This window comes from Patella vulgata, chromosome 4 (assembly GCF_932274485.2).
Source record: "Patella vulgata chromosome 4, xgPatVulg1.2, whole genome shotgun sequence".
In the NCBI taxonomy this organism is placed as follows: Eukaryota; Metazoa; Mollusca; class Gastropoda; family Patellidae; genus Patella; species Patella vulgata.
Genome location: NC_065882.2, coordinates 3,784,361 through 3,807,351, shown reverse-complemented (window position 1 = coordinate 3,807,351; position 22,991 = coordinate 3,784,361). Strand labels below are relative to the sequence as shown.

Below are 22,991 nucleotides of genomic sequence, written 5' to 3'. Positions count from 1 at the left end.
ATGATTGGTTCCATTCGTCTTTGCCCTAGAAAAAAAGGCTTTTTCTGAAATAGTTCACAAAGAAGGAAAAAATAAATAACACAGTTTTAATTGTGCTAATAAATGTATATCGGGCCTCAGTGAGATACCGGGTTCGACCACAATGTTGGCCGAGAGAGTGAGAGAGAGAGAGAGAGAGACAGAGAGAGAGAGAGATAGAGAGAGAGAGAGATGGGGTTTAACGTCCACTCGACTCAAACTAGGTCATTTCTGGACTAACACATGGTTCAATTTTATTTCAATAATTCGCTTGCGCGTAGGGGTCTTTAGCAGTGGGAAGAAACCGGAGGACCCGGAGAAAACCCACGAGGTTGGACAGGGGGCCTACTCCTTGTCACGTACAACCAGGGATTCGAAACCACGCCAGTTGACTCAATGACAGGTCTAATGATACAGCGTGCACGTGCTAACTATTCGGCCATCCACCCCCCCTGATGTAGAGCTATTTTGAAATTAAATATTTATGAATCCAGTGCATTCCTCAATAATTTTGTTTTTTAAAAAAAAAGTTTACAAAATATGAAATTTAATCTTTTGTACGTCAGATTATCCTTAATTGCATCATATACTATTCAAAAAAAGTAGGGGATATTTGATTTTTAAGTGTTATTAAAGTCACCTAATGAAACTGACGAAGAAACAAATGACAAAATGAAATGAAGTTCACATTCATCGATTTATTCCAAATGATCGTTAGACTAAGTAAGGCACAGACTGACCATTATAAGGGTAAAATGATACCCGGGGTCAAACAGCAAAGTTACCACAGCATCACAACCAAGTCAGTAACGGGTAAATCCTCCTCTGTTTGCCAAACAAGCATTGATCCGACGTGGCATACTCCTAATGAGACGTCTACGGTCATTTTGGTCCAGATTGTCCCATTCCTGTTGCAACGCAGCAGCAAGTTCTTGGACATTGGCAAGACGTTGTTGACGTTGACGTAACCTCTGTCCAAGCATGTCCCAGACATGCTCGATGGGGGAGAGGTCGGGACTCAGTGCTTGCCAAGGTAATGTGGTGATGTTCTGTTGTTGGAGGTAACCTGTAACGATCCTGGCCCTGTGACAACTTGCGTTGTCATCCTGGAAGATGAAACGGCGGCCATGACGTCGTGCGAACGGCACAACATGGACTGCCAAGATGTTGTCCCGGTAGTACTGGCCTGTAACACGCCCTGCAACAACATGTAAAGCCGTTCTTCCAGCAACAGTGATGCCTCCCCACACCATAACAGAACCACCCCCAAATCGATCATGTCTGATGACGTTAACGTCTTGGAAGCGCTCGTTTCGACGACGCCACACCCTCCTACGTCTGTCCAAAAAATCAACAGTGAACCTTGACTCATCTGAAAACATCACATTGCTCCAGCGTCGATGATCCCAGTGTTGACGATCCCTACACCAACGACGTCTTGCCTGAATGTGATGATCTCTCAAACAAGGGATCACGCGAGGACGTCGGGCGCGAAGGTGACCCCTATGCAGTCGATTCCGAATCGTCTGGCCACTCACTCTCACACCAGTGTCTGTTTGAAGACGAGCGCTGATCTGATTTGCTGTGATGACACGATTTCTCAAGGCCAAGGTACGGATAAATCGATCCTGGGCTTGAGTTGTCGCCCTTGGTCGACCTGAGCGTGGTCTGTCCTGTACAGATTGTGTATCACGGTATCTGGACCATAGCCTGCTTATGACAGACTGAGAAACATTCATCGTCCGCGCCACAACCGCCTGTGTTGTGCCGATCTGTAGCATGCCAAGGGCACGTAACCTTTCATTTTGGGTAAGCCGACGCATATCAAAATTTGTTTTCTGGTCACGAAAACAATTAAACTGATGTTTCCACCCTGGAATTCAATGCCACAATGACTGTAACATTCAAAGTCAGAGTCGTGCAAATCTTGGGATGGACCCCCATGATGATCCCAAGCATCACCTGCATTCCATGCGGTAGCTATTGGTGCGTTTGGGCGTCACATGTAACTGGAAATGTTTCTTCTGTTAGGTTCTATAGTGACTTTTTTCGTAGTCATTTGCATATTTTAGTATTATGCCCCCAAAATCAAATATCCCCTACTTTTTTTGAATAGTATATAATATTTATAATTATAGACTCATACAGATCATTGTTGTCAAGAAGATATTTTAAAATTAATGTACTTTATGCTTTATTTAATAAATCATTTAAAAAAAGAATAACCAAGGTTAAAAAATATCCTTGCATATATAAACATAATAACTCATAAATTATGTGAAATACCTTTGGGAACGTATCTCTTTCATCATAGAGGTCGAATTTCACATCTTAATGCAATTTTCAACAAATAAATACCGGTAAAAAAATAAAGAAATTTAACTTCTGGTATGTAAGATAAGGTTAATATGGGAGTCTTTACACACATACCAAATAGAATTCATTTCACTAGTATTTAGAAATTGAACTTGAAATACACAGACCACGCTTCTGTGTTATACACAGGACACGCTTCTGTGGAGTACGATTACATTTTATTACTGAGCGACGTTTCGACTAGGTAAAGGCTTCTCTACAGAAGAGTAGTTGACACATCGCTCAGAAATACAATTATAGACTTGCATTTCATAGAATGGTCTACTATGTATAACATAGAATAGTGTCCTGTGTATAACATTGAATTGTGTCCTGTGTGTAACATAGACTTGTGTCCTGTGTATTACATAAATTGTGTTCTGTGTATAACATAGATTTGTGTCCTGTGTATAACATAGATTTGTGTCCTGTGTATAACATAGAATAGCGTCTGGTGTATAACATATAAGGGTGCCCTGTGTATAACATAGAATAGTGTCATGTGTGTGTGTGTGTGTGTGTGTGTATATGACATAGAATAGTGTCCTCTGCATAACATTGAATTCTGTCCTGTGTATAAGATAGAATTGTTCCTGTTTATGACATGGAATGGTGTCCTGTGTATAACATAGACTTGTGTCCTGTGTATAACATAGAATAGTTTCCTGTGTATAACATAAAATAGTGTCCTGTGTATAACATAAATTATGCCATGTGTAGAACATAGAATTGTGTCCCATGTATAACATATAACTAATATCTTCTATTTTATTCTAGTCGGCCCTTTGAAATGTTTGTCAAGAATAACAATTATGACTTTCCATTATGGGGATTTACTCATGTGACTAGTTAAGATTTTGCTCCACAATTTTGCTGACTTGGTGAACTAGACTTTGTAACTGTTAGGTGCCGATTACGATATATATTATATTTATCTATAAATTATTATCACGGTTACATTCATCATTACATATAAACATTGATAAGCGTAAAAAATTTTTATACGGTATAAATTAACACCTTACGTTCATCACATGACAACCACAAGTTGCTTACGTCATGTAAACAAGTTATAAGGGGGTTAGCCCACATGATTTAAATGAGTCAACTGGCGTGGTTTCAAATCACCAGTTGTATGTGACAAGGAGTAGGGTCGCCTGTCCAACCTCGTGGGTTTGCTACGGGTCCCCCGGTTTCCTTCCACTGCTAAAGACCCCTACGCGCAAGCGAATTATTGAAATAAAATTAAACCATATGTTAGTTCCGAATTGACCTAGTTTGTGTCGAGTGGACGTTAAACCCCACCTCTCTCTCTCTCTCTCTCTCTCTCTCTCTCTTCAAAATGTATGTTGTGATTTGCTATTTTATCTGCGGTTGGCTTGGTATGAACTTGAATATACACGCCTGTCATCTTTCGAGTCGAATGACCAAGTTGAGTCTGGGATAAATTTAGTGTTTATTTGTTAACCCACGTGCTAAACACTGAACCAGAGTGAAAGACCGCTCATAGAATAGTGTAGCTAAACAGGCAGACACTAAAATGAATTCTTACGGTTCATACCTGGATACGTTCTTTCAAAGGTAAATAAATACACAACGTCAGCTTACCCAAGTGAGACATGTACGTATTGTATTGACACTATCCACTATGGAAGACTAAAAAGCTCTGTATTCAATATTCTTAATTCCTATTTCTTAATTCATCCTCCTCAATTCTTATTTCTTCATTTTTTGTAGTATTTCGACATCTGTACACTAAAATTGACATTTGTATCTTAAAATCAATATTTGTTTTATAGATCAAATATTTGTCATATCATAAGAGAAATAAGAGAGAGAGAGAGAGAGAGAGAGAGAGAGAGAGAGAAATGGGGTTTAACGTCCACTCAACACAAACTAGGTCATTTCGGGACAAACATATGGTTTAATTTTATTTCAATAATTCGCTTGCGCTTAGGGGTCTTTAGCAGTGGTAGAAAACCGGAGGACCCGGAGAAAACCCACGAGGTTGGACAGTCGACCCTACTCCTTGTCACGTACAACCGGGGACTCGAAACTACGCCAGTCGACTCAATGACAGACTTTATGATACAGCGCGCGCACGCTAACCATTCAGCCATCCAACCCCCGTGCAGAAATAAGAACTAAGGACTATGAAGTAAGAACTAAGAACACTGAATAAAGAACTGTTTTGTCTTCCATAACCCGCTATTTGGTTCAAGATTCTAAATACTATATATATTTATATATTTATATATATATATAGTAACCACCGGTGTACTAAAGTGCGATTAATTGCATTCATTCCTTCTTCTATGTTTTACAAATCAGTGGAGCCACGGTGGCTCAGCGGGTAACTTGTAACCAAAACAAAATAGATATATTATTAATGCTATATCAACCGAAAAATATGCTTTTATTTAAATGAAGGTGTATGTATGGGTGGGTGTATGTATGTATGTATATAATTATATGTACAACTTTTAAACTGTAAATATCTTGTGAGATTATTCTAGTAGAATAAAAATAAATCATATATTATGTATATTTGGTGAATAAATATATCTAGAAGGGAAAAAAAGACGGCGGCTCGCTAACCTGGAGGTCCTATCTTCGATCCCTGCGTTGGCCGAGAAACTCCATCGAGATTGTCCGTAGTGGTGCAGGACTGAGGGCCTGACAAGGGTCAGTGTATAGTCGTTCGGATGGGACGAAAAACCGAGGTCCCGTGTACACATTGGAGTGCACTTAAAAGATCCCTTGGCAGTTGGAATTCGATATAACGTAGTAGGCCGTAATGCAGCTGTCCGGGCAAATTTTCCTCCACAGTGGGAGCAGAGCAGTAGGACGTTAAACCCCATTTCATTTCACAAATTAAGTTCAAGGGCTTTACAAAACGATAAGTTGCTGAACCTTAAAAAAATCTTAATTACACGTAAAAAAAACCCCCAAAAATACACAAATAACATTTATTGTCGAAAATAACGACTCATATTTTGAGAAAAAATTTTAATAATTTAATATTATACTTGTACTAGTTTTATGATAGACTGATATTTGCTATGTCACTGGTGTTAATTTTTTCTTTTCTTAAAACCATGAAGCATGGGGAATAAATAATACAATGCATTATACTAAAATATGTCACAGTTGAACAGAGAAAAGAAAAACATGACACTGGATATAAATAATATCATAGAACAATGCAAAAAATTCCTGCCATTTTTTTTTTTTGAGTTCAAGATGCAATTACTTTACTGCTTCTTTGTTCTCGACAACAACGGACTCGCTCTGCTCTAGCTGCGCATGTTCAAAATACGAACGTATACAGACGGGTTAGTGCTAAATGATAAGGCCAGCTCAATTTACGAGATGTAAAATGAAATGAAATGGGGTTTAACGTCCTACTGTTCTGCTCCAAACTGGGCTAATGAAGACGGGCGTACGCCATACAGTGTGCTATGAGGGAAATTTTGCCCGGGCAGCGGCACTATCGCCTACTCTTATATCGAATTCCGACTGCCAAGGGATCTTTTACGTGCATTCCAATGTATACACGGGACCTCGGTTTTTCGGATCATCCGAAGGACTAGACAGCTGTCCTTGTCAGACCCTCCGTCCTGCATCCCTGACAAGGGGGAACCACGCCGGAAAGTTACGAGATGTAAACAGGGCTAGCGCTAATACCAACCCTAACCCTAACCCTAGCACTTACCCTAACCTTAACCTACACTCTCGCCAGCAATCACGTGTCCTATCCTTATTTACATCTCAGCGACCTTGAAAAAAATTGAGCTGGCCTTAACAAATAGATTTAGCCTATACAGACGTCAAGCCACGGAATTTAATGAAAAACATTTTATATTTCGTGTATATGTTTCTATTGTAACCATCTTTGTCCTTCCCCGTGAAGATTAGCCATAAAATATCCATGTTGCCCTACACGCGTAATAGAGCTGTTCACGGAAACTCGATATACAAGAAATAAAACTGACAAAATAGTATTGAAAATGGGGTCCTTTCTTTCCAGCGTTCTTCTATCTCCAGATAATATAACCTCGTATCACGAGAGGTTACGAATGAGTCTTCGCAGACATAAACAAGGCGCAATTAGAAACCAAAAGAGTCTATGTACGTTTCACTGATATACCCCCGCTCACACAATGATCTATGCATAATTAAAATTTCCCAGAGATTCCACTAGTTATCTACAAATGGAATAATATGATGATAGAAGCTACTTGGTTAAAGCCCCTTTCATCAAGGCATAATGAGGTATGGAAATAAGAGTTTATTATCATTTTTTCTTTCTTGGTGATAACATTGATATCTGTCAGTTTTAAAATTAGAACAAATAATCTATTATTCCGAATTACATGAGGCGGTTATGTTCCACACTGAATGTAAGCTTGCTTGAGAGAAGAATTTCAAGTATTTAGAAGGTGTCCTGTCATGCAAATCCACATACACGACTTTATGGGTCGTATTCCCCGCTCTATCTTCAGCTAAAATTATATACTTTAAAGTCCATGTAACAGTATGGTTTATTAAACGTACATTATACAAGAGCTAAATCTGCCTATTGCAGCAGGTCTTTCTTTAGGCCTGAAATGTTATCTAAATTATTAATAAGACATTTATTAACTTATCCAGACCATAATCAACTCTCGATGTCATCGCTAGCCTGTGTTGTTTATTGAATTAGGTTCCGATTTGCTGTTCATAAGGTCTGTCATTGAGTCAACTGCTGGGGTTTCAATTCCCCGGTTGTACGTGAAAAGGAGTAGGTTCGCCTGTCCAACCTCGTGGGTTTTCTCCGGGACATCCGGTTTCCCCCCATTGCTAAAGACCCCTACGCGCAAGCGAATTATTGAAATAAAATTGAACCTTGTGTTAGTCCCGAAATGACCTAGTTTGTGTCGAGTGGACGTTAAACCGCATTTCTCTCTCTCTGTTTACGAATAATTAGAAGAAGTTTCACTGGCAGCATTGATATTTGTTCCCAATTTGGTTGCACTGAAATTTTACCGGAGCATCCGAATCAGAACCCATTTATGTTCCAGAACATTACTATGAGTACCGGTATATATTTTTGATTTTACTTCACTGACAAAATGAACCAAATAAGCATTTTTCAGTCATGTCACATTGAACTGGACCTTGTCAGTGAAGCGAATCGTCTATGAATAGATGATTGATATCTTTAGTCGCTGTAGATGAATATAGATCTGTATTTCGTTTCATTTTTTAAGAGTTCTGATTTCTACACAAGATTAGAGTCAAACGGCCCACGGTGATACGTCTGGATCTATTTGTTAAGGCCAACTCAATTTTCGTCAAGTTCGCTGAGATGTAAATAAGGTTAGGGCACGTGATTGTTGGCGAGAATGTAGGTTGGGGCTAGGGTAAGTGTTATGGCTAGGTCCAGGGTTAGGGTTGGGATTAGCGCTAGCTCTGTTTACATCTCGTGACCTTTGACCAAATTTGAAGTTGGCCTTATCAAATAAGTCTAACCCAATGACACCGGTTGCAACACGACGACAGGTAACAGAGATCACAAAAAATTCCGACGAATCCCGAATGGCTTTGAGTCCATTCAAAATATCAAATATGGAATGTAAAATGAAACACAAACGATTTTTAATTAGGTTTTTTTATCCTGTGATAAATTCGTAAAATAATCCAAGATGCAGTAAACGCAAGTTGTTCTTTAGTGTTTGGAATCATTTAAACACAATCCACGCTATTCTAAAGACCTATAGTGGAATTTGTAACATGGACGGGAAATCTTCCTTTCTTCTTTTTGTTGAATAAACAGATTGTTTTCCCTCTAGTAGATTGGGTGGAGCTTAACCGTGCAATAACTAGACATGTTAGTTTTCGGAACCATTTAAACACAATCGACGCTTTTCTCAAGATCTTTATTGGAATTAATTTGAGATTATATTTTCATAAAATACGATTTAGGCTAAAGCAAGGTTTCAAATAATTAAACCAATGATCTCTTAAGTTTTAAATATTTTTAAGGTTGAATTCAAGGTTAATTTTAAATATTTTCAAAATTCGGCAAGGTTTAAATGAACAGAAGAACGCAGAACGCTGATTATCGATATATTATGATTCGTCCTCTCAGGATCACTATACTTCAAACCAAACCTGAAATAAAAAAGTTTAAATCTTTTATGCTAGGTTCGTGAGATGCGTTTCGATAGGATTGTTCCTATTGAATCCACGATCTAGTACGTGCAGATACGTTTCGATACGATCAATACGATTGCTACGACTGACCTCAATATATGATAAGACCTGATAGGATCACCACGATTACTCCACGATTAAAACCACGATTTCAATCGTAGCACAAATCGTGATAGTGGGAACCTAGCATTAATGATTCTGTCATAAGTTTTATTAAAAGTATTTGAACGATCCGTTCATAAGTTTAATGAAAAGTATTTGAACCATTCGCTCTTTAATTTTATGAAAAGTATTTGAACCATTCGCCTTTTATGAAAAGTATTTGAACCATTCGCTCATAAGTTTTATGAAAAGTATTCGCTCATAAGTTTTATGAAAAGTATTTGAACTATTCGCTCATATGTTTTATGAAAAGTATTTTAACGATTCGCGTTTTATGAAAAGTATTTGAACGATTCGCTACGAAGCTTTATGAAAAGTATTTGAACGATTCGCTCATAAGTTTAATGAAAAGTATTTAAACGAGTCGGTCTGTTTTAATAATTCAGCTTTAAGTTTTAAATATTTATAACTATATTTCACGAGTCGGCATGCGGTCCCGTCATCTAACACGACGGAATCATACAAAGAAGCGTACTAATACTAAAATATGAAAAAAATAACGCGCCTCAGCGATTTCAGTGTATTTTCGGGGTCATTTTCTTCTAAGAGTTTAAAATATAAAACTCTTCACATACTTGAGTGCTTATCTTTTATTCTATTATGTGATTATTGTTCGCCCAATTCAAAACTTGACGTCTGACAATTATCCGAACTCTAGCATAAATAATATTATTAATATGGACTGAAGTGGTGTCATAATTTCCCTAGGAGTCCCCAAGACGTAATTCTGATATACGTTAGGGATATGAGACCCGCCATGGCTATAGATCGAGACACAAAGCAATAGGCGTGTCCCATTCTCAAACCATGATAAAGATCTCGGTTATTAAAATTCCGTGTTTGCATGCTCCAGATGTATTCGAAGATAACAATGTATAATAAATATGAATAATTTTCAAAAGCATTATGAAGCGTTCGTGTGTATAGCTTGATTGTAACTCAAAATAAATACTATAGTACAGAATATCTACAGAAATGAAATGAATTGAAATGGGGGTTTAACGTCCTACTGTTTTGCTCCGAACTGGGCTAATGAAGACGGGCATACGCCATACAGTGTGCTATGGGGGACATTTTGCTCTGACAGCGACACTACGGCCTACTCTTATATCGAATTCCAACTGTCAAGGGTCGTCTATCCAACCTTCGTGGGTTTTCTCCGGGTCCTCCGGTTTTCTCCCACTGCTGAAGACCGCTACGCGCAAGTGAATTATTGAAATAAAATTGGACCATATGTTAGTCCAGAAATGAAGTAGTGGACGTTAAACTCTCTCTCTCTCTCTCTCTCTCTCTCTCTCTCTCGCTCTCTAAAACCACACATGTGCATATGTGAGTAGATTTAGGGCAAGATTAAGCATGTATTATATGTTTATAGTATGATAATGTTATTTGAAAGGCGAATTAGATCTTCTTACGGGTATACATTACAAGGAACAATCACCTCCAGTGATTTATGGGATTTGAGATGACGTAAATTACAATTACCACACGTCTTCTGTAGTGTCTTCTTCTAATTTTTCAATCAAAACTCAAACAAACCAGATTAAAAGTACCAAAATTTGAATACCACTTCTAGAAAACTTGACGGCAACAAAAAGCGAGGGTCAAATATTTTAAATTTTTTAGGGTACTTAAGATGCTTTATCTTTTTGAGGGTTTCATGTAATTGAAATCTGGATAGATAGACTGGAGTTATTTAAGTACACTTGTTCGTAAATCTTTTTTTATTCGCTTAACTGTTTTCGCTCGGTTAAGCGCTTGCGTTCAACCAAGATGACTGAAGAGGTTTTGGGTTTTTTTTTACGGTGAGAGCGTCATAAAGGGTTTCTTACGGCAAAATGGATCGAAAGGATTGAACAGGGGTTTTTATACGCCCACAAGGAAATGTGGACGTTATTGCCGTCGCCTCCGTCCGCCCGTCGTCGTTAATTTCTTATGAAATCTCTACAGACTACATTTATCATCTGATTGTTTTAAAATTAATCTATATTGTTTACAGTAGTGAGATGAAGAAGCCTGTTTAATTTCAACAATTTCCGTTAATTTCTTCTGGAGTTATAGCTCCTGTTTCACTTTGTTGCACCCCGTGAACTCTCTAACATCAAAAGTTATATTCCAATCTGTATGACATTTATATGCGTCATTTAAATTAGTGAAAAGAAGAATCCTATTAAATTTCCGTTAACAACGTCTAGACTTATAGCCCTTGTTTTACTTTGTTGAACCTTGTGAATGCTCGAATGACGGAAGTGATAATCCGATATATATGGAATTTATATGCATTATTTCAATTTAAGCAACGAAGCTGTCTATTGAATTTCAGCAATTTCCGTCAATTACTCCTAGAGTTATGGCTCTTGTTTTACTTTTTTGAACCTTGTGAACGTTCGAATGACAAAAGTTATCATCAGATCTGTATGAAATTTAAATGCTTTATTTATATTAATAAAACGAAAACGCGTGTCGAGTTTCAACAATGTTTGTAAATTACTTTTAGGGATAAGGCCCTTGTTTCAATTTGTAGAACCTTGTAAACCCTCAAACGACGAAAATAATAATCTGGCCTGTATGAAATTGTCTTGTAAATGCCCCCAATGACCTACAAAAGAATAAATATGCTACAACCCTTGTGCGCCTGGCAACCCTATCTTTTTGTTTTTGCGGTGAGAGCGTCTTTAAGTGTTTTTTACGGCAGAATAAACCGACAGAATTTATTGACATGTAAGTTTACAGCCTCCGCTTTAAAGTAACATTTAGGGTAATTCGTAAGTGTTTAAGTATAGAATATGACCATATAGCAATCCCTTCACCTTGCCACCTCTTTCATCTATAAAATGTTCGTGATTTTGAAAAAGATATGATTGTTTAAAAATATATTATTAATCTATATTCTCCTCCCTAATTCTTTAGATTTAACTACTTAAGTAGCTAATAATAGATTTATATAAATATTAATTATGGTTTGACACGGTCGCTATAATTTTTGCTCTCAAGAATAACATTTGATGCATTTATAGATAAGATAGGGTTTTGAGTTTAAAAAATAAATAAAAAAAAATAATGCATAGCTGAGCATAAAAGCATTCTTGTTATTCAAAAGCAATTGAACACCTGCGCCAAGGATCGTTTCTGAGACGTTACCTATTCATAGTAATTAGTAACGTTATGGTCTACATAGACAATTTTGATTAATCTTTAACAACGTTTACTCCCCGTAAAGAGAATTATTTAGGCCTAATATTGTGTGTGGAATATGTAGTGTTATAAATATAAACACCGTGTGAAGGAATGCGTAAATAAATGAAATTATTTGTGTCAATAGACACGCGAATTGTGTGTGCGTTTATACATGTTTATTGAAGAAATTTTTCAGCCTTCGGCAAAGAAACAGAAGTTAATGGTTTTTCAATTTACAATAGCTAAACGAAAGGCGGCGACATTGACTATATATATGTATAGGCAAATAGTGAGTGGACTTTAATTTTACACGAAAAAAATATTTATTTAATTCATTTTCGCGTTACAGTTTGGTACATGTGTGCAAAGTGAAAGGTAAATAGTATATATATATATAGGAAAAGCTTCACAGGTGTCAAAATGGCGAGCGTAGGTTTTAAGTAGGATTATGGTTTTGTATTTTTAACAGTCCATCCCTTTTACAATCGTGTTACACAAGGGGATTATAAATTAAAAACAATTAAACTTAATCATTTACAAGGTAGGACGGAATTTCTTTTATTTTTTTATTGGGGTATGGCGGGCGGGGGGGGGGGGTCTATCGAACTTGAACTTGTCGAAAACTGTTAGTTATTGGAACATATTATATAATAAGAGATGGTATCAAGTGTTCCGGGAAAGGTGATTCACGTGTCTTTTGAAGCTTTGATGTAATAGATGTTATATATGTTATATATGTGTTATATATGGAAATTGTTAGCCACTTGAAAAACTAAGAAGGGGTTTCAGATATTTTAAATAGTAACATTTCAAATAATTGAGTGTGTCATGTGTTCAGGGAGAGAGAGAGAGGGGGGGGGGAGATGGGGTTTTACGTCCACTCGACACAAACTAGGTCATTTCGGAACTAACATAACGTACAACCGGGGAATCGAAAACTCTTCAGTTGACTCAATGACAGACCTTATGATGCAACACGCACATGCTAACCATTCGCCCCCCTCTCATCGTTCCCAAATAATTAAGAGGTGGTATTAGAATGTTCTAAAGCATAGCGATATCCATCCTTATTTGTTTCTAACTGGAGCGATAGTTTAGGCTCTTGGAGGAAGCAGTCATAAACCAACAAGGAAGTGAAAGTCTGGACTAGGATTTCAGACGCCTACGACACTTTATAGCAATTAACTTCGGGGAATTTTTTGTTGATTTTATTTTTTATATATTATTGGTGTTGATTGTAAAATGTCAATAAAATTGCACATCTTCAGGGTAAATAATCAATGAAAATAAAAAACACCCAGCCCACTCCTGTTCCGTTTCGTAACTATATACACCAAGTTGATAAGCACCCCGAGTATTTAGATTGCGATATCATTATTACAATTCGACGGTTAACATTGCACTTAAGTTATACTAGTGTCTACTTATTAATATATAACACTGATATAGTTATCACAAATTTTATTGTCAAATTTGTGCATCATGTGTTATCTACATCGTGTAGTGTTAGACTGCCCTCGGGTTATCAATCTAATGCATGTTGTTTTCGCTTATACGGTCTTTCAGAACTTCAAAGAGAGCAGGCCACATTCTTAATACATGTAACATATTTTTAATAACAGCACGGCTTTTAAAAATGTCTGATATGGAGACATATTGAGGACAATAACTGAAGTGAATAGTTTGTAATTTTCTAATTGAAACTTGTAGTAAATCTTATCGCCCTAGTAAACTTTAATATATTCTACATTACCTACACCTATTCGTATGTCAATCAAATAATCATTGTATCTCAGTTATAGCTCACTGGTAAACAAACCCGCATATGGGTAGGCTTTATTGTATGTATAATCTGTTATACCATGCAGACGTACTTCTAGTTTTCTTCTGTAAGGCTATACCTATATATAATATGTACGGTAAGTTCAACATATTAGTCCGTACACCTGTCGACACAGTAGAACATACCTTGAGTCAATATTGACCGATGTGTATAAAATGTGGATAAAAATGTACATATATATATATTTATATACTGACGTAGTCATTTTGATGGTATGTATATCTTCGTTTAGATTATTCAACTATGGATCCGTATTCCGAGATCTCGGAACCCGGAACCGGAAACGCCAAGCATCGGATGTTTATTTGGCACATTCCATGTAGTAATTTGCCGTCTTCTTTTGTACATCCGGACATTAAGTGCACTTCCGGATAAGTATTTTGCTACTTATATTATTAGCCATTCATTTATGGAACTGTGATTCAAATCAACCGAATAGGCTCCGAATGCCTCATAGATCAGCTGATACCGCTTATCCCTTTGTTGACCAATACACGTATAGGTGACTAAAAGTAGTCAATTTGGTGAAGAGGGGTTGGAAGGCCGAATGGTTAGCCTGTGCGCGTTGTATCATAACTTCTGTCATTGAGTCTATTGGTGTGTTTTCGATTCAAGGAGTAGAGTCGTCTGTCCGGTTTCCTCCCACTGCTAAAGACTCCTACGCGCAAACGAATTATTGAAATAGAGTTGAACCATGTGTTAGTCCCGAAATTACCTAGTTTGTGTCGATTGGACGTTAAACCCTATCTCTCCTCCCTCTCTCTCTCTCTCTCTCTCTCAATTTGGTGTAATGGTATATAACCTGTTCTAATTAATTCCTAAGCAGAACAGTAGGACGTTAAAACCCATTTCATTTCATTCGTTTAATTACTAAGTTTAGTTTCATGTTTTAGATGTATCTAATGCCAGCCAGCCACTGTCGTACGATGCGTTGCGATAGGAATGTCCGTATTAAGTCCACGATCTGCTACGTGCTGATACGTTTCGATACGATCAACACGATTGCTACGACTGACCTTAATATATGATAAGACCTGATAGGATCGCCACGATTACTCCACGATTAAAACCACGATTACACTCGTAATAGTGAGAACCGAGCATTACAATTGACTATATCTTTGGATCTCACTTGATGCCACTGTAATAGCCAGGAAGACTGCATATTTTGACGTCCTAATAGGAAATATACCAGGAAAACCCATTTTAGAACGTTTATCTGAATAATATACTCGATCATGCAACAATCAAGGGGAGGGGAGGGGGTACCATCATCATTTTTTAAGTCGATTTTACGTTGACATACGAGGCATCAAAATGCCACACGTGTTTTGGGGGGAAAAAACGGTTTTAATTTATCATTTAAAAGATCAAAGCGGAATGTCATGCCATCGAAACCCGCAATTTCACTGTTTTTACTAACTCGTTTTAATTTGAAATTCCAAGAATAGATATGAATAGGTAGTTGGACTTGTTATTACAATAATTCATAACACCTGTTAGAAATTATATTAATAATGCTAATATGTTATAACTAATGTGACTCGACAGACACGTGTTTCAAGTGAGAGTATTGCCTCAAATGTAATTTAAAAAAAAGGGAATATAATTTATAATTTATATTTTAATTTCCGATCCCCATCGCCCCCCCGTCAGTTTTTTTTTCTTGCTCCATTTCGTTTCATATTCTGTATTTTCGGGTGGAGTCAACTTTTACCTAATAACTGACAGATCCTGTCATTGTCCGCCCGGCAATCTAATTAAAATTATTTGGGTTTTTTTTTTCAATTCGAATTTCGTTTTATTTAGTTCCATATTCCGTATTTTTACTTTACCGGATTCAGTTTTACGGCTAAATCTATTTGTTAAGGCCAGCTCAATTTTTGTCAAGGTCGTTCAGATGTAAATAAGCTAAGAACACGTGATTGTTGGCGAGATTGTAGGTTAGGTTTATGGTAAGCAATGGGGCTAGGTCCAGGGTTAGGGTTGGGATTAGGGCTAGCCCGGTTTACATATCGTGATCTATGACTAAAAATTGAGCTGGCCTTATCATTTAGCCCTAACCCAGTTTTACTTAACATCTGACAAGTTATATCATTGTGCCCTGTTCTTGGTTAGGCTGTATACTGTAAACAGCCAATGAAAACGCTGCTGTTCCAACAAATTGTCCACTCATCTATTTATAAACTCAACAACGTCTCGTGCACAACACAGTCGATCGAACAGCAGCCGTTCTGGATGTATATTAGAACTTATGATGACGAATCAAAACAAAGATACATTGGTCAAATGAGTGATTATACCAATACAATAGGAAGTTTCATCAAATTTACTAGTATGATCTGTTCCTTTACGTACAATGATTATTCTTATGATCTGCAGCGGGCGTCTACCATTTAGTGTAAGCCGTGTGGGTTTTTCCCGGGACCTCCGGGTCCCCTCCCACAGCTTCAGGACCATAATGGATGTTAGACGAAATGACTGACCTAATTTGAGCCAAGTGTACATTAGACCCATCGCTTTCTATGTATAGTAGGTACAGAAAGACAGCAATGCACGCAAACAAAACCATATTTTTCTATTGTAAGTAAATGACAATAAAATTGAACGATATGTTAGTCGAAATGACCTAATTTGAGCCGAGTGAATGTAAGACCCATCTTACTCTATGTATAGTAAGCGCAGAAAGGCCGCAATGCACGGAAACAAAACATATTGTGCTATTGTAAGCAAATGACAATAAATCAACAAAGACACAAATGTAAACACAACATGGAGAGACCTCCACTTTAACCGCGATACACAATTCGCCTAGGTCGGTCGGTATGTTTACATGTTTTTATTGAACGCGATCTGTGTTAAAGAGATCAATATATTCTTGTGGTATATACTTTTATGTAACGATTGATCTATTAACAATAGCAGGAAAACAAACCCATATCTTACACACTGTAATATATACATGATACCTTTAGACTAAGTCGTGGTATATACACTTTATCGACTGGATAGAGAGAGAGAGAAATGGGGTTTATCGTCCACTCGACACAAACTGGGTCATTTCGGGACTAACACATGGCTTGCGTGTAGGGGGTCTTTAGCAGACGGAGGACCCAGAGAAAACCCACGAGGCTGGACAGGCGACCCTACTCCTTGTCACGTACAATCAGGGAATCATCGATTGGGCAACACACAGAGTAAACAGAACATGAAAACAGTACGATGACAATAACAGTTTTCGATAAAAGGCATAAAGTACCAATACTAAATTTTTCGTATGAAATACCTTACGGAAGTCAGATCAGAAGCACGTGGTAGAACAAGAAATAACGCGACCTCGTGCACGATAACATAAAACACACAGAAAACAATACACAAGAGAGAGAGAGAGAGAGGGGGGGGAGGGTAACGTAAACTCGACACAAACTATGTCATTTCGGGACTGAAATATGGTTCAATTTTATTTCAATTCAATAATCCGCTTGCGCGTAGGTGTCTTTAGCAGTGGGAGGAAATTGGAGGGCCCGGGGAAAACCTACGAGGCTGGACAGGCGACCCTACTCCTTGTCACGTACAACCGAGGAATCGAAACCACGCCAGTTGACACAATGACAGACCTTATGATACAACACGCACGCGCTATTAGTTTTGTGCCGAGTGGACGTTACCCCCCCCCCTCTCTCTCTACCCCAATCAAGACGCCTGTATGCGCCTGGTTGTTCGGGTGGAAGACGAAAGATATGCGCACACATTAACCAGTGCACACAAAAATTTCATTTGACAGTTTCAATTTTGAAAATTCTTCACAAAAAATAAAATTCCTTATAAAACTAAAGATATGCGTACACATTAACCAGTGCACGTAAAAACGGCATCTGACAGTTTGAATTTTGGAAATATTTTTTTTTATGACAGAAATTCTTGTCAAAAATAAAATTCCTTATAAAACTAAATCTCAAAATGATTATACTTCTATAAGATTTATAGCCTTACGATGGTTCACCCCAAGGGCGTGTCCTATCGGCATGCCTTTTCTATTTAATTATAAAAGAATTCTTGAATATGATTTGTGCTTGAAACAAAACAGGAAAACACATTAATCTTTTATGTTAAAGAACTTTGGTTTAGGTTGAAACAATTTAAAATAATTCTAGAAGTGTTATTATTTAACAAGAAGAGCGAGAACTCAGCGTGAGCACGACTGGTAAATTTTAAACGCATGTCAGAATTTATTTGATCGTTAGTTTTCTTTGCCCTGCCCTTTTTTATTTTTTAATATTGTAATATTTTTTTAAGGGCATAAAGGAATTTTAATAGAAAATTTCTCAGTAATTGTTTTCCCCTTCACTTTATCGGTTGACAGTATTGTATTATTTTTTAAGGGCATAAAGGAATTTTAATAGAAATGTTTTCAGTAATATTATTTCCCCTTCACTTTCTGGGTTGACAATATTGTAATATTTTTTTTAAGGGCATAAAGGAATTTTAATATAAATTTTCTCAGTAATATTTTTTTCCCCTTCACTTTCTGGGTTGACAATATTGTAATATTTTTTAAGAGCATAAAGGAATTTTAATAGAAATTTTCTCAGTAATTTTTTTCCCTTTCACTTTCTGGGTTGACAATATTGTAATATTTTTTTTAAGGGCATAAAGGAATTTTAATAGAAATGTTCTCAGTAATATTCTTTTCCCCTTCACTTTCTGGGTTGACAATATTGTAATATTTTTTTAAGGGCATAAAGGAATTTTAATAGAAATTTTCTCGGTAATATATTTTTCCCATTCTCTTTCTGGGTTGACATTGGATACTCTGTCATCCTTTCATTAAGATTATTGGGGTTTGATAAGGTTTGAAAAGACCGTACGAATGAGAATCTAAACCGAATCATCAATAAAAGACATTGTTGCAGTAAAGCTGGTCCTTTTCAGATAGAGTGTTCCTTTCGTGGTATGTATGTTCCTCTTAAGCCTTAATCAAACTATTCTATAACCTAGAGTTCTTCCTTGTCTCATGTTCGCTGTTTGAACAGGGATTGTAATTCGCCCGATCCACACTTTCACCTGTGTGTCGGAATGTGTCGAGATTCAATACGTGATATGTGATTCTAGTTTTTATTCTATTGCAGGTTATCAGGTGTATTCAGGTAAATCAGAAACACAAACAAAGGTGGTTGTATACATCTGTCACCAGTAGCAAACCCACCAGAAACGAATGAACTATCACCAACCTCCGCCAACCATCAGTTAAAAAAAGGAGAAAAATGCTGGCGATAGATACGAGCACGAGCTATAACTACTCGTATTAAATTCAACAAGAAAAAAAGGGACCAACATATGTTCGTATTGTACATTAAGTTTCCGTCGACGGAAAGTTAAAGTAGGGAAAAAATCTGCCAATTGTCACAATCCCGAGAAACTAATGTTCATATCAACATTCAATAAAAGCGAATTATCCACGAATGTTGCCATTGTCGTTACAATAACGATATCTAAAACACGATTGTCACCTACTTGTTTACACACATTTCAAGATGAAAGCATTACAATCGCCCCTACTACAATCAGTTTACGTCAAAGTTTAGGTCTTACTTTCATACGGATCTTACTGATTTCATAGTTCTCGGTTTAATGTGTCGTGTGGATGTTTACACAAGGCACTTGAAGTCTGAAAGCAATCATAAACTCATAATAATCATATACAACGTCTTTGTTCTCCGCGGATGTACTCAATACTTATATACCCACATCACAGGGTACAAATGTTTATACTCGCAAAGTTAGAGAAGGATTGGGTGTCCAAGTCGTTTTTGATAAACAAATGAGCCAAGGAAAATCGGCGACTTGTTACTTAGGGTCTCGTGTGTCGCTCGATCGTACTCTATAGTAAAGCATGTAACGCTGAAATCAGCTGGCTTTGACTTCCCGCTTGAGTATACACGAAACTGAAAGACGTGAATAATGTGCTATATTATATGAAAATCTTAGTGTGATGATGACCACAACTTGTAACTGTTGCAAGTGTCGTGTGGTAATGTCTAACGTCTATTAGAAAACCAGGGTTAACATCCGATCACTAATATTACAGAATACGAATTCAACGCTGGATTATAATCAATAGGAGTATAGTGTTGTAAAGACTTGAAGAGTATATCGCTTGCTCCCGAATAAACAAAACAAAGCCAAAAAAACTTTTAGTGTAACCATATACGGACGGATTAAAACCTATATGATACTATCAGCAAATAACGGTGAGTGATTTTATCTAATACATATGTAAAATGATTAAGCAAATAATGTATAAACTTGAATCAAATGGATGACGGCTGTTATCTTTGGGGTTTTAGTATAACACTTGAAAGGTGTGATCTATGGCTAGAATTTGGACTAAATTATCTTACAGTCTTTTTATATATAAACATTATTTTAATTCGGGATGTCTGAATGGGATTGGGGAAAAGGCTTAGCCTATATAAAACCCCTCTACCTGTTACAGTCCACAATGTTTTTTGTTTTTTTTATAAGCCCTTAAATTTTTTTTATTAAACATCAGGGATGAATTTATTTGACTAAACAATAGACGAAAAAAAGGATTTGAATTAGATTGTAGTTTTTTTTATATACAAGCCCTTTTAAGAATTTTTATTAAGCATCGGGGATAAATATATTTGAAGAACGTGAATTAGATTATCTTATAGATTTCACCGTTGGACTTGGTGACAACAAGGACATACGCTAACTGTAGTTTTATTTGAATGTTAAGTGTCAGTGCTTATTGTATATGATTTTGCCTTATGTGGTGTTGTTTTTAATGTGTTTGATTTTGGAATACCAGAATAGTTAGTGTTCCATTCCAGTTCTTAGGCATGTCTGGTCATTGTTTGTTTGTTTTCGGGAATCACCGTCGGCGGCTTCGGGTTCGACCCCCGTGTTGGCTAAGAAAATTCAGCGGTATTTTCTAGACTGGTAAGGTACAGTGTCTAGTCGTTCGGATGGGTCGTAAAACTGAGGACCAGTGTATACGTTTGTGTGCACGTAAAAGAACCTTTTACAGTTGGAATTCTATAAAGAATGGGCAGAAACGCTGCTGCCCGGGCAAGATCCCCCCTGGGCAAATTGTCCTCAATACCCCGTCCTCACGTGCAGAAACACAAGACGTTAAACTACATTTTTTTCATTCATTCATTCATTCATTGTTGGTTGTACGTGACAAGGAGTAGGGTCGCCTGTCCAACCTCGTGGGTTTTCTCCGAGTCCTCCGGTTTCCTCCCACTGCTTAAGACGCCTACGCGCAAGCGAATTATAGAAATAAAATTGCACCATGTGTTGGTCCCGAAATGACCTAGTTTGTTTTTGATACGTGCAAGCGAATTATTGAAATAAAATTGAAACATATGTTAGTCCCGAAATGACCTAGTTTGTGTCGTGTGGACGTTAAACCCCATCTCTCTCTCTCTCTCCCTCCCTCTCTCTCTCAATAATATTGAACCATGTGTTAGTCCCGAAATGACCTAGTTTGTGTCGTGTGGACGTTAAACTCTCCCTCACTCTCTCTCTCTCTCTCTCATTGTTAGTTTATTTGAATATTCCATACTCTATATTTATGTAATATCGTTTATCAGTATGAATGCTGGCGGTCGTTTGTGCCGTAAGATTAAACGAATATAGCTTAGTTTACACGTATATAAAGAAAACTAAAAAAAGCTAAACGCCACAGTTGTCGATAAACAAAATGGAACGAAATCGAAGATTTTACAACTTAAGAAGGTCACATCAAAAGAAATCCTTCTCAGAAATATGTCAATAATTGTAAGTTACTGATAAAGTAAATATTGAATGTTCATTGGTTAAGAAAAGTAATTCTGCGGCATGTTTAGATTGGTTATACTTAGACGTTATTATCGCACACCCCTCGTAGCACGTGCTGAATTTCCGTACCTGTTTATATATTCAATTAAGATTTTGGGGATAAACACTTAAAAAGTTCATATTTAGGTATCCTTTATTCTATATTTATTTTTTCAACATTCTGGGGAATGTAATGTAAATAACATCTTAAACGAGGCCTAAAAAGAAGCGTTTAATGGGTTTTGTTAAGTAGAAGGGAGGGTTATGCCTATATGATTGGTAATATGGCTTTAGGTATTTTTAGCTATTGCTATTCTTGTGACACCATTAAGGGTAATTTTCAGTAAAAGCCACAGTATGTATATATTATGTCAATAAACAAGATGAGTTCTTTGATCGTTCTCAATAACCCTGTCTAGGTATTAATATATATATATATATACATATCAGCAGGTAATATTTAAAGAGAGAGAGAGAGAGAGAGAGAGAGGGGGGGTTAACGTCCACTCGACACAAACTAGGTTATTTCAGGACAAACTTATGGTTCAATTTTATTTCAATAATTCGCTTGCGCGTCGGGTGTCTTTAACAGTGGGCGGAAACCGGAGGGTCCAGAGAAAACCCAACAGGTTGGACAGGCGACCCTACTCCTTGTCACGTACAACCGGGGAATCGAAACCACACCAGTTAACTCAATGGCAGCAGGCCTTATGATACAACGCGTACGCGCCAATCACTCGGCCATCCCATTGCAGGTCTTTCATTAGGCCTGAAATGTTATATAAATTATTAATTAGACATTAATTAACTTATCCAGACCATAATCAACTCTGGACGTCATCTCTAGCCTGCGATATTTACTGAATTTGAATACATTTTGTGATGGATGATTTAACGTCAAAATGGATAATCGAGTGTTTTTTTGGTTTTTTTTTTTATCGTACCGACTTTAGTAACGATGACCGAGACTAAGCCTAAAATTCAATCGCTGATATCTCGGTTGAGAGTTATGCAATTTGACAGAAATTTTCAGCAGATTCTCTTTCCGTTATCTATTTTTGAACTATTATAGCAAGAACTGCCAGCTGTTATCTAATGCCGCTTTAATGAACTGGGATTTTTAAAGACATTGTAATTAGGCTATTTCGTTTAATTCATAGATATCAACAGAAACCGCGTAAAAAAAAAAACAGGGACTGCGCCTTTAACTAATCACGTATTATATATCCACGCTGTCCCCAGACGCCATTGCTAAGAACCCTCTAAACAAATGGTTTAACTAAAGGAATGGTTGACGTCGAGTTTATGTTATAAATTTATAAACAATCAACGGCCTATTAGCGTTTTCTTTGCTTGTGTTTGTAGTTCACTATGACTACATATTCAAATG

At 37.1% G+C, this 22,991-nt stretch overlaps 1 protein-coding gene across 2 annotated transcripts in view; it reads left to right on the top strand.

Annotated features, from left to right (window-relative positions):
* LOC126819722 (uncharacterized) overlaps nt 1-22,991 on the top strand; it is a 94,839-nt gene that overhangs the window by 13,589 nt on the left and 58,259 nt on the right. The window contains exons 1-2 of one of the 2 annotated variants that reach the window (XM_056100598.1): nt 13,767-13,829; nt 18,883-20,004. The gene's annotated coding sequence lies outside the window, so the exon portion shown is untranslated. Of the gene's footprint in view, nt 1-13,766; nt 13,830-18,882; nt 20,005-22,991 lie in introns of those variants that run through there. The other variant, XM_050547928.2, reaches the window with a different exon arrangement.